Source organism: Lutra lutra, chromosome 8 (assembly GCF_902655055.1).
Source record: "Lutra lutra chromosome 8, mLutLut1.2, whole genome shotgun sequence".
NCBI classification, from domain to species: Eukaryota; Metazoa; Chordata; class Mammalia; order Carnivora; family Mustelidae; genus Lutra; species Lutra lutra.
In genome coordinates this window covers 74,384,092-74,396,591 of record NC_062285.1, presented here as the reverse complement: position 1 = coordinate 74,396,591, position 12,500 = coordinate 74,384,092, and the positions used below count along the sequence as shown (strand labels likewise).

The 12,500-nt window shown below is 36.4% G+C and overlaps 1 protein-coding gene across 1 annotated transcript in view; it reads left to right on the top strand.

Annotated features, from left to right (window-relative positions):
* Positions 1–2,633: 2,633 nt before the first annotated feature.
* The window catches only part of SOX5 (SRY-box transcription factor 5), a 981,725-nt gene continuing 971,858 nt past the window's right edge, over positions 2,634–12,500 (top strand). The window contains 1 exon segment of the mRNA XM_047740105.1: positions 2,634–3,076. The gene's annotated coding sequence lies outside the window, so the exon portion shown is untranslated.

Below are 12,500 nucleotides of genomic sequence, written 5' to 3'. Positions count from 1 at the left end.
CGTATCTGCTTATTTCATATCTGCAGAGTAAGAGTGAAAAGTACCGAGTCTGATTTTTAAAAACAACAATTGTGCTATCATTTATGCATTCATATTAATGTTGTTTTTCAAAATTGTCACCCGGAGAAGCAAAACCCTGATTCCAATGATGCCCTTGTTCAAAACATTTTGGAAAACTTCCTCTCAGAATTGTCTTTTGAATCATTTGCAAGCCTGACTAAAACATCCATCTCATTACTTTCTATTCGTATTTTATACCAAGATTCATCATCCTTTTTTTATTCACCAGAGTTGGCTATAAATGTCTCTCTGAAATGATGAAAATGGCTAAAATTGACTTTCAAATTATGAAATTTGTCACCATTGAGGATATTTCGAAGTGTGTATGCATGTGTGTGTGTTACAGACTTAGAAAGCACTTTCAGAAGGTGGTAGAAATACTGTGGCTGATGGCTGATTTTTAGGGTAAGTGAGTGGTGTTCTAAGGGGAGCCCTATGAAGGGAAAGCACATGAGGATGACATGGTATGTTTGTATAAAAACCAGTCACATTACTTTTTAATGACATTGGATGTTAGTTTTTACAATGTATACAAAGAAAAATGCAAATGATGTCTTTTGGAATGCAAGGCCAAATACCTTACACAATTAGTAGCATATTTTATTATTAAGACAATTAAAGGATTAAAGCAACTACAATACTAATCCTCTGTTGGCAGATTCTTCAGATAATGGTCCCTATGTGGGAATGTCTCTGTATAATTTTATTTAAGTACTACCATTCACTGTCTTATCTGTAAACATGTGTGTTTTTATTAGCATCTTACATAATTCATACTTATTTTCATGTCATTTAAAGGTACTATTTGGTAGCCTTTGAAATTTTCATTTTAGTTGACCTCTTCACATAAGTAATTGACTCAGTTTTTGAAACTATTAGTGCTTGTTTTCTTAACCATCACTAAAGAACCCAGTTACATGTGCTTGAAATACAAAATAATTGAATTCCAGACGTTTTCTTAATTTAAGAAATTTGTGGCCATTTGGTACCACTCACATAATGTTACGTGTTGAATGATTTATGAATAAAATAAAAATGAAGTAGTAATGTACATATGCAGACATTCACCATTTACCCCCATTTGCACATCTTTATTGTGTTCTTTCTCAAATGGGTAGGAAATGAAAGAAACAATTGCCAGAGAGACTCAGTTGAGTAGTTTTTATTTTCTGAGTATTAGAGTTGTAATTAGTGCTGTTTAATAGGATAGAAAACAATTCAAATGAATTTTTCTGTGATCAGTTTTTGTGACACTGTACCCTATTGCCTCTGACTTCCAGCTTTGGGCATTAACGATAGGGATCAAATGCCTGTATTTCAAGAATGTCATTGGTTGTTCTTTGAAAACTGATAGATTTAAGTGGGAAGCCATGTTCGAATATGACGGTCTCGTATTCACTTTTGCGCTACTTTCTGGTATAGCTAACTAAGAAGACAATAAACTCTTCTTGTTTAAGTAGGTATGTTTTGTATGTAAATTTTGTAGACTGATTTGTGTTGTACTGATTGTTTTAGCTGTGATAACATTTCTTCTTTACTGGTTTCGTAGTACTAAATGGGTTTTCTTTTCCCGAATGCTTTTATCCTCGACTTTCCTAAAAATTTTAAAGCACAGAGTTTACCCAGGAATTGTTCTAGACTAATAGTTACTTCCCTCTTATTAAACATCTTAGATTGTATTAATGAAATTGAGTGCTGTTTTGTTTTTGCAAAAAAACTAGTTTAGCTAAAAGGGGGAGCAGTTTTGAGGTACGAAATCAAACTGAATGAATTGTATGACACCTTTAGTTCTTTGGTAACTTTACCTATTAACTGTCACGGATTTTTCACAGATGTTGTTCTTGAAACTCCACTGAAGGAAAGTGTAATATTGTGATAATGTTAATTTGCAATATAATTATTAACTGAAAATTAAAAAAAATCTGTAATGGATTAGAAAATAAAATCCCAGTAGCTTTTTTGTTTCCCAGTAAGAAGAGTAGATTCAGAAAGCTTGTATTATAAATGCAGCATAGTAGTGCTTACCAAAAGTTAGGAGTTTTATTCTTGTAGGAGTTAGGCTAGTAAGTAATGTTTATATAATCCTGATAAACATTTCTCCATGACCGAATTTTGAGTGGAAAACTTTGTTTCCTAAAAGGCTGTATGTGGAAAAAAAAAAAAAGAAGAAAAAAAATAGGGCCTATCCCATTTGTGAGTAGAGTGTGTTGTGTGTGTGTGTGTGTGTGTGTTTAGATCGAGTTTAATACCAACTAATGCCAACATCTGGCAAAGAGATGGAGAGCTGGGAATTTGCTGCTTGAAACCCTGGGACAAAGTGTTCTGATCTGACCAGCAAACATAGCTGTGGACTTGAACTGGAATCTTCAGGGGCAGAAACGTCTTAAGTGTCTGGAAAATTGGCCTGTTGAGTCACCATGAAGGCACTAAAACAAAACTAATTTTAAGCAGGTCAAAGTTCAGTGATTCCCTCTGGAATTCAAACTTTTTTTAAGAGTCTCATGTTTAAGTGAAAAGGGTCAAAGTTGATGCACTGTTACAATGTTTTGAATGCTTTCCCTTAAGAACAGCCACCCAAGCCGGGATTAGCATGAGGAACTGCAAGGCTGGCACTTCAGCGTCTGGGTTAAAAATATTTTAAAGCAGTAAATGCAGTCAGTACAGAGAGATCCCTGGGAGCCTTTCTATTCAAAAATGTGTGAGCTCAGGGCAGCGACTGCAATGTAATTTAGGGCAGTGTATGCTTCATAGCTTTGGAGAATATTGCTTCCCACTAATGTTCCATCGGAGGATGGTAGGATAGTAGTAATTTTAGAAGGTGGTATTCCTGTTTGTCTTACATCGAAAACTTCAGAATAAATAAAGGGACCTATCAACTGAGCAAGAAATGTAACTATGGAAAAGTACCAATGAATCTAAATTTGAACTGAACAGATACAAAATCAGCATGGGTGTAGGAATATTTTTAAGGAGGAAGCTGCAGCAAAAGCGACTTCCCAGGGAATGGACCTCACAGGTATGTACCATGTGTGACATATAAACCGCAGAAACTTTTGAGAGAGGGCCTTGTCTACAGTGTGGTGCTTTAGGTATGACCTGATCTCGTGCTGTTGGATATTTGAATTGAGGAATTATTTTAGAAAGTGGAAACACAGGGGATTTAATTTCAGTAGCTGGAATTCAGATGATATCTGAATATCCCAAGGATGCCAAGCAATTAGCTAGTCAGAAATCCTTGAATGAGATTGTATTGGGATCATATGATGGCCTCACTGTGAAGTGAGTGATTCCAGGACTTTTGATGTTCGAATGTTATATTCTGCAGCTTATTGTGATTGACTAGACTTTTTCCGAGGCTGAAGATCCTGTTGCTGACTAGGATGAGACTTAAACAACATTCTTAGACATTGAAAAGAAACTATTATTTTATGGATTATGTCTAAGAAAGGGGAGAAGAACATTTACTCTGTGTTCAAATTTAGCAGCTCAGCTAAAAGCTCTGGTGTAGCTATGCAATTTGGCTGGTATCCATAGTCTCCTAAACTCCTCATAAAACTTTGGTTGTTCTTATTAGCTATTTTTTTCCCCCATGATACCAGTTACAGAATAACTCTGTTACTTTTCACCATAAACCTGTGATACTCACTTTGAAGAAGCTTTACTTATTCAGTTATTTATTCAGTAAATATGTTATTCTAATTTGAGAAATTACATTTTGCACTGTGTTTACTGTGTCTCAAGAGATATGAACTCAGTCATGTCTGTTTATTTTAATGAGATAAGTCAGGCACGTGTGATAATTTTTACCAAAATGCAGAATAAAAAATGCATGAAAAAGAAGGAAAAGCTGAGTTATTATTCTATGACATGTTGACTCTTATACAGTTTTTAATAAGAAAGTGATCTGAGTTAGACTGAAAGATGAGAAGATGTCATGCATGTTCTATGTGGTTCCTTTAGGTTGCAGGTTAATAGAAAGCAGTCTTTGATTGGATTCTTGAACTCAGTTATGTTTATAATTATTAATACTGTGAATTCTGCTTATTTTAATGTAGTGATGAAGAAAGAAAAATAAGAGAATCAAATATTAATAGGGGTTAAATTAGAAAAGCTCAAATGCCAAATGTTTTCACGAACTGGTGCTAGGATGCTGATGCTGGGATAGTTTTAGAGTCAGTTCTTAGATTTCTTTGAATCTTAATTATGGACCAGAATTTTAAATTTCTGTGCAAGGGATTCCAAAAACAAAATTTATTTACCATCTGAACTGTATGAAGAAATCATTAGAAGCCTCAGTATGTTCAATATTCTAATTTATTTTAACTCCACGTGACGAGTTAATAGTTTTATCACAAGTAACCTTTAAAAAAAAATGGTCGTAGCTCTGAACTTTTGCCCCTCTGCCTGTCTTTGCAAGGAGAGCTTTCAAAGAGAAGAGTCTTAAATCTGTCTGATAGTAAAATATCCTGATCCATTTTCGTTTCCCTCCATCTCCAGGCTCTGTCAGCTGTTAAACTTACACTAGCTGACTGCTGGCTCTCCATGCTGTGCTGATCCTTTTGTTTAACTGGCATTTCTCATAGCTTCCCCACTTAAAACTAGCTATCAGAATCCTATAGGTCAACCAGATAGTTTGCCTTATCGCAAGCTCACCTGAAACATCTTTTGAGGTAGGGCCTGTGATTTCATGACAAATAGTCACCTCAGTGGGGAGCTGCAGAGCTCACCTCTATCTTCCAAGGGTTAACCATAACCTATAATAATAATTTGGTGACACAAAATGCTTCTTTTTATGCATTACCTATTTCCAGAGGCCTAATTTAGGTTTGTATCAAAACGGATCTCACAAACAGTACAGCTTCCCGCTGAGAAGCAAAGTGCTACTGAGAGACTTTCTGTGATTCTTTTGGTGGCATCTGGGAGGGGTGAGGAAACGCTGGGGGAGTGAAGCAATTGTCGGTGGCTGATAGAGTAGCTGGGACAAACCCTGGTGGAGAATGGTTTTCAAAGGCAGAATAGCTTTATGGAATTGTCATATCAGGAACAGAACTTTGTTCTCTCACACTTGCGACGAGGCAAATTTTAGAACAAGGAAAACAGCAGAAGTGGTTACAACAGATACCTTATTTTTCTGTATGATTTTCATACTTCATGCTCTAGCAACAACGACAGCGCTTACCCAGGTGTAAATACAAACATAATAATACAGCACTGGGAAAGTTTTAAACTTTAAGTGTCCGTTGAGAGTCTTAATTCCTCATCCCAGAATCCCTGATCATCCCAGGGTCAGTCCAATCGGAAAAGCAAGCAAAGTTAATTGTCAGTGTGTCCCTTCTTTAACCATTTTTAAATCACCTAGTATCTACTGCAAACATGCTAGGCTCCCTTATTGTCCTAGTTCTTTTCACAAAAGAAAGCAAATACAAATTTATCATTTCTTTCTTTCTTTCTTTTTTTTTTTTTTTACTTAACTATACCCAGGAGTATTTGTACTTTAAATAGAAACGTATGAAGGGTTGTTTTTCATAAACGTTTACTAGACTTAGAATTTCTGGCTCTTTTGGTAGTTAGGGATGGGAAAATATAGCAATTTTATTTTGCAGAAGGGGTCTTCCAGCGAGCCCTCCCTTCACACCATCTAGGCGAAATTGCCATTAGAACTTCTGGGAACTGATTTGAGCCCGGATATGGATGGTAAATGACTTGCGGTTTACAATTCCGTGATGGGGATTTCTCTACTTTGCCACACTTTAGGTTCTGCGGCAGCTTCCGACCTTTGCCTTGACTGTGCCCCGTTCTTGCACCTGGAGAAGGGATGGGGAAACATCAGGGAGCCAGGCAGATTGTCCAGAACTCCATCCCCAGAACTTTAACTCCTGCTCCCACTTCGGCCTTTTGCTCTTGTATGTTTTCTGAGAGTGAGGGTTTTTCTTGGCCTGCTGCTTCCCCAAGTGGCCGGCCTTTGCCTCTTCACTGTTCTCTGGGGATGTGTTCCCAGAGTGCCCATTTCCCACCCGTCCCTGGGAGCACTGCGAAGGAGCAGCTGTCCTTGCTTTCCCACTCCTACTCCAAGGGGAGGCTTGGGTGCACAAGCTTCTGTCACATACTTAATTTGTGCATCTCAGGCACAGCTTGCTCAGCTCTGCATTTTTGGCTCAGTGAACACGTTGAACATGTCTGTATAGGTGTTCGTTTTGGGGTACACCCATCTGGGGATAAAAGACAAGGTTTCTCTTTTCAAGGACTCAGTTGTTAAGAGTATTTAATGGCTATTGGGGGAAAAAAACCCACTGATTTTTAATGTCCTGCAAGTGACATGCTCATAGCATTCTTTTAGATTCTTTATAAAGCTGTGTAAAAACTGGAATTTTAAGGATTTTTTTTACCCTAAAGACTGCTTTCAGACACATTATATCTATTTCCTTATTTAATTGGGTATAATTCATTTTGTAAGCGTTTCTCATTCAAAGCAGGAGGACTTTCTACCACCATGGTCTAAGAGTTTGGTCACTTTCCTTCGGATTGCTTAGATCTTCCTTGTAATAGCAGCTCCCTGAAGAAAACCAGAGAAAAGAAGTAACATCAAACCCTCAACGGCAGCTTTTGTCCCATTTAAATTGCAATAGATAATTTTGAAAAACTGTAAGTGGGGTGATGATGTAAGATGGACTTTTAGTTCTCCTTTCAAAGTTTTCTTCTAATTTTTGTGCTTATTTCAAAAGCTTTACCTAGAATGAGAGTGCATTCATGTTGTTGAATGTCCTTTGTTTTCATGGTATTGTTTTTTATAATGATTGGTGGATAGAAATGTGCCAGGGCCATGCTTTGGGATCTGAGCCTCCTTTGGACCCCATAGGATGTCAATGGACTCATTAGGACTTAGCCAAGTTTTATGCATTATTCATAATATACATTCACAGCGTGCGCACTAACGACTGTCTCCTGTGTCTGCTTAGTCAGAACCATTTGCATGCTGTATTATGGAACCATAATACAGAATGCATTTAGCCACATTTTCTGTATTATCCTTAATACATATTGTCATCATATTCTGTTATGGGGTATGTGGTGAATGTGTTTAAACAATAGCATGCACTTGTGCATTATGATTCCATAAAAACAAATGTATAATAAAAGTCTTGATGGAAGTAATTATTGCATATGTGCAATAATAGTTTCTAAAAAAGCCTTCATATTATTTCTAGTTTGCTTTTATTGTTGGATTATCTAGTTATTTGTTTTATGTTGTTTTATGCCTGCTGGACTGATGTCCTGAAATTTTTAATTTTAAAAACAACATACCTTCTTTATCCCTCTCATATCTTCCCTCATTAGTTTCCCTTAATGAGTATTTAAAAATATAATATTTTAAAAGAGACTTGATGATTACGAAAAGCATGTTTCCTAACTACCAATTGAAGATCTGTAGGGTATTTGTTATAAAGAGCCTGTGCTCCATGTAGCAGTGAGAACTGTTATATATGTGAGAAATTAACATTGAATTATTAACATCAAATTATCTTCCATATCCAGGATCTAGAGGTTCTGAGTTCTAAAGTCAGCAGTGACTCCCATACATTTAAAGGGTTGGCACGTTATCTTTTTATCTTGGACATCTTGCTTGCAAAATGGAAATGACCACTGTTTAATTGCAGTAGAATACCAGATTCATTATGTCTTTTTTTTTTTTAATGTTGATTTGGAATAGACAGGAAAAAAAAAAAACCAAACCCTAGAAATACATCTCTGTGTCACATGTGTGAAAGAAAAAGGAATTTATATAAAACTTTAAAATGAAAACTTATTGAAAAGTTATGCTATAATGGAAATCTTAAGTGCACAATATAGTAAAAGGATTCATTGGAATTGTTAAGTCTTTTGTGAGCATTACTGGTGGTTTTTCAGTAGTTTGAAGTCACCTGGTTTCTGGTTAGCTGCTAGTGAACTCATGTTAGAATGTTCACTTTGAAAACTCTATAATTCATTTAGTGTCCTCCAAATCTATTGCTTTTACAAACGAACACTTTTAATTTCATTATGAAATCATTTAGGGACAGATTGGGAGTTAGAACATATAGAAGATGATAGTTTTAGTTGGAAGGGCCATTTGTCTTTTTATTGATAACGACACTTTTAATAGTAATCTGTTTTACTCATAGTCTTATGAAATTTATCTGTTTTGCTGGACATTATTGGTGAATTTATTTCAGATAAACAATCTCACTGAAAATTTGAAGTGTACCCATGGTAGTTATAAGCCATCCTTCTCGTCTCCTCTTTTCAGCAAGTTTGTTACTATGCATCCATAAAATGGCTCTTTCAATACTGTCCTTATTCTTTGGGAATCTAAAGAAATTCTTTGGGAATCTAAACTTGGGTTATATGTGTGGCTCAGTTGGTTAAGTGTCTGCCTTTGGGTCAAGTCATAATCCTGGGGTCCCGAGATCAATCCCCATGTTGGACCTGCTTCTCCTTCTCCCTCTGCACCCCCCTATGTTAGCTCTCTCTCTTAAATAAATAAATAAATATTTAAAAAATTAAAGGCTATATAAACTTGATACAAAATCTGACTAGCAACTTTTCTGCCTATCTCAATGTACTATTCTTTATTTCTGCAATGGCTTTTATGTAGTTGTTGGGGTCAAGTGTGCATGTTGAGAAGTCAATAGATAGGCTCTCTTGGTTCTAGATATAATTCCAAATATGATGGATTGAATTACAAGTAGCCAGCCCTCAAAATAGGACAGAGGAAGATATGCTACTGACCCAAATCTAGATATTTTGGTTGTCTGGAGTAATATGAATTTGTCAGATGAAGAGAGATAAATTGAGTATTTGAGAGGTAGATAAAGGGGTACACCCCCTTGAATGGGAGTTTTTCTTCATACAGGGAGAGAAAAGACCTCAGTGACTTCTGTCTTAACAAGCTATATTCTTTCTACTTTCATTTGATATTTCCTCCCAGTGGGCTTACTTAACAAAGTTGGTCACTTTGTTCAACTTTTATTGTCAGTTTAAATATTTCCTCTGCCCAAAAAGTTTTCAGGTTAGTTCTGGCTTTTTTTTTCCCCCCCCTCACATTTTTAAAGAAACTGTTGATCCTCCATGTATGTGTGGATGAAATAGAATACCTAAAAATGTTTTGTTTGTATTTTTACTTATTAAGACACATTTATAAATCAAATGACTAGAAATGACTTCAGTTTTTCTTTTTAATTAAAAAAAATTTTTTTAAATTTTATTTATTTATTTGACAGAGAGAGAGGTCATAAGTAGGCAGAGAGGCAGGAAGAGAGAGAGCAAGGGGGAAGCAGGCTCCCTGCTGAGCAGAGAGCCCGATTTGGGGCTCGATCCCAGGACCCTGAGATCATGATCTGAGCCAAAGGCAGAGGCTTAACCCACTGAGTCACCCAGGCACCCCACGACTTCAGTTTTTTAAAAACAGAAATTTTTATATAAAAGAGTGTTGAATCTAATTCAGCATGGTCCCTTTCAAAGCTGTACACATCTTTTGGTGACACTGAAATTGCTCAGAATGTTCCAGGAGCGCCTCCGTTGGAGCTGCCATAGAACCTGCAGCATACTCTCTTGATTACCTCTGTGTGCAAACTTTTTAACTTGGAAGAGAGGCGTTCTATTTCGAAAGAGTCAAAAGATATATCTGAGCCAAGCCTGGTTAATAAAACAGGCAGGTGGTCCAAAGGGGAATGGGGGACTGGGTATGGGGGGGGGTAGTACAAATTGTGGCATTCAAGTGACAGATCTGTTTTCTTGGGTCAGTCATTAATTGGAGGAGTAGAGAAGTGTTAAGCTCCAAAAGTGTTTTAAGCAATAGTAGTAACGGACATGAGTACGTACTTTCTTAAGTTTGATTACTTGAAGGACCATACCTATTTTCTTGTGAAGGTTTAAAATAGATTTAAAATAGGTTACATTAATTTATAAGTTATACTTTGCATAATCACAACGTATTTCAAAGGCTTTTTGTGTTCATCTATTATAACAGACGTACAAAAATGTGTCCATTTTTATAGCTTGGTGTGTGTCTGCTCTTTCCAAAGTATGAAAAATGCAGTCTTTCAAAACCATTAATTCTGAGCCAAGATAAGGTGTTCAAATGGAAAAATAATACGTCTTTTGGCTTTTCAGATTATAATTCAATATTTCCAGGGCCTAAATATTTTAAATGTAGATTTTTTTTCTGCTTAATATTAGAGGTTGCCTCAATTTTCATAACAAAAACATTTATTTCAGGGAGTTTCCTCATCTGAGTTTATTTTTTGGCTCTTTAAGACCTGTTTGGCCACTTGCAGACTGGTGCAGTTGCTTGCAAAGAGACCATTCTTTAAGTGCCCACTCCCAGACATTGCTCTTTAACCTACTCTCTATACTGGTATATTGCTATCCCAGTCTCTAGTCCAGAGAAGAGAATCCACTTATTATTTAGCTAAATTGGGAAGTTTATCCTTCCTCTATTTCTACCTTTCTCCTTTGTCCTTCCTTTATTCCCCTTCTGTTTTTCTTGTACTTTAAATCCCTAATTCAGCTCTTAATGCATATTGGATATTGAGTGGAGAAGGGCAATAAAATTTGCTTTTCTAGGAAAGTTCTATGTATTATTCTTTCAAGACTATTCCTAGTTTTTAATGGCTTAAATAGCTGTGCCCATTAGTCCTGTAAGACGCCCCACCTGGTTTTGTATTGATGCTCCAGAAATAGCCTGGCAGAGAGAGAATCTGAAGCCATCATCTGGGTTCTTGTCTCAGGACACTTAATTTCTCTGAATTTCCCTTTCTTCCCCTGTAAGTTTGGGTTTAACTCATAGGATTTTTGTGTGAGCATTAAAATGAGTCCCTTTCATGAACACATTTTGTAAACTTTAACATTCCAAAAGATTTGAGTTGTTCATTCCTTGATTTGGTGAAATGCGGAGCACCGGGGCAGCTAGGCTTACAATTATTTTTGTTGATGGGTTTATGATCTTCTTTGTATGCCGTATACCTTTGATAAAGTTCAAACTTTATCGTTTTCAGCTGGAGTGGCATTAGTCCTACGAGTTATAACCTCTGGAAAAAAAAACAACACAAGGTCTGCTTTTGGGTTATATTCGTTTTGGTTGTTCTACAGTTTAGAATAAGGTTTCTGATGGTACCCCTGAGTGTTGACAGTACCTCTTGTGACCTCTATACTTGAACTCTCCTAAGATTCTGCTTCTTGTTTTCTTTTTCTTTTTCTTGACTAATGTAAATATAATTTTTTGTTCAGGCCTAGGGGATGATGTGTATATTTTCTTTTTGTTAATAGGTATGTGGCATATAAATCGAGTATTTATAACTCATTATTTTGATAACATGCTACAGAAATCCCAGTAGCCATGTTTAATATTTGTTTTAGGAAATTTGCCACTGCAGACAAATTTATTTTAGACTGACTTCTCTGAAGAACACTGAATTAAATGGTGGGGAAAAAAAACCCAATGTGGTAAAGTAATGTGATATATTATCTGAGTTCATGGGAGCCATTTGTAATCTTTTCTCAGAAGGTTTTTTTTTTGTTTTGTTTTAAATTCTATTTATTGCTTGTTTGTGTTCTCTATATAGTAACTGGTCTCTAGACGTGGGCTTGTACTGATGAATTATAATTCCAAGTGAAGTGACAGATACAAGTATTTCTGGGTATGGAACCTCCATTCTGACTTTATGCAAGTCACTTGATCTCTTTTTTTCTTCATTCTCTTTCATTCCTAGCTTGTGAAGGAAACAGTTATAATGTATTTTGCAAGACTTCCCAGAGGCCTAAATGAGATAATCTAGGTAAGAGCTCAAACATTCTGTCATTGAAAAGTGGCATACCAATACAAGCTATCAAAATACTGAGTATTTGCCTACTAAAAAAAGAAATTATAAATGCCCAGCCTTTGAGGAGTGTTTTGCAAAATTTTCTTCAAGATTTTAAGTTGGCCAGTAGAAATAGAATTTTAGAACTGGGACATCTTTAATTCTTACTCCAAACCCACTGGAAGAAATTGAGGGTCACATAAATAAGTAGGAGAATTGATCTCAGAACCCAGATCTCCTGGCTCTCTGGCTGGGCTGTAATGCCCACCCTGAAAACGGCTGGGTGCACCATTTGGCCTCCTTTGGTATTAAGATGGTTTTCAAATGAGAGTGATATAAGAGCAGTAGCATTCACCCTTCTCTCAGAAATGAAGGACTCTAGAGAGGCATTTTCCTTTTGCTTTCTTTTTCCCCTTGTGGTTATTGACAAAGCTTGGGATCATGTCGAAACTTGTTGCAACCACCAGGAAACTCTTTCAACTTTTAATAGTTATCACTCTGCTCCTAATTAACAAGTAGCAAGCATGATTATGCTCCAGTAAGTTGGAAAGACTTATCAGACTTTAATATTTAGATGAGGAAAAGACCTCCAGCCATGGGGAA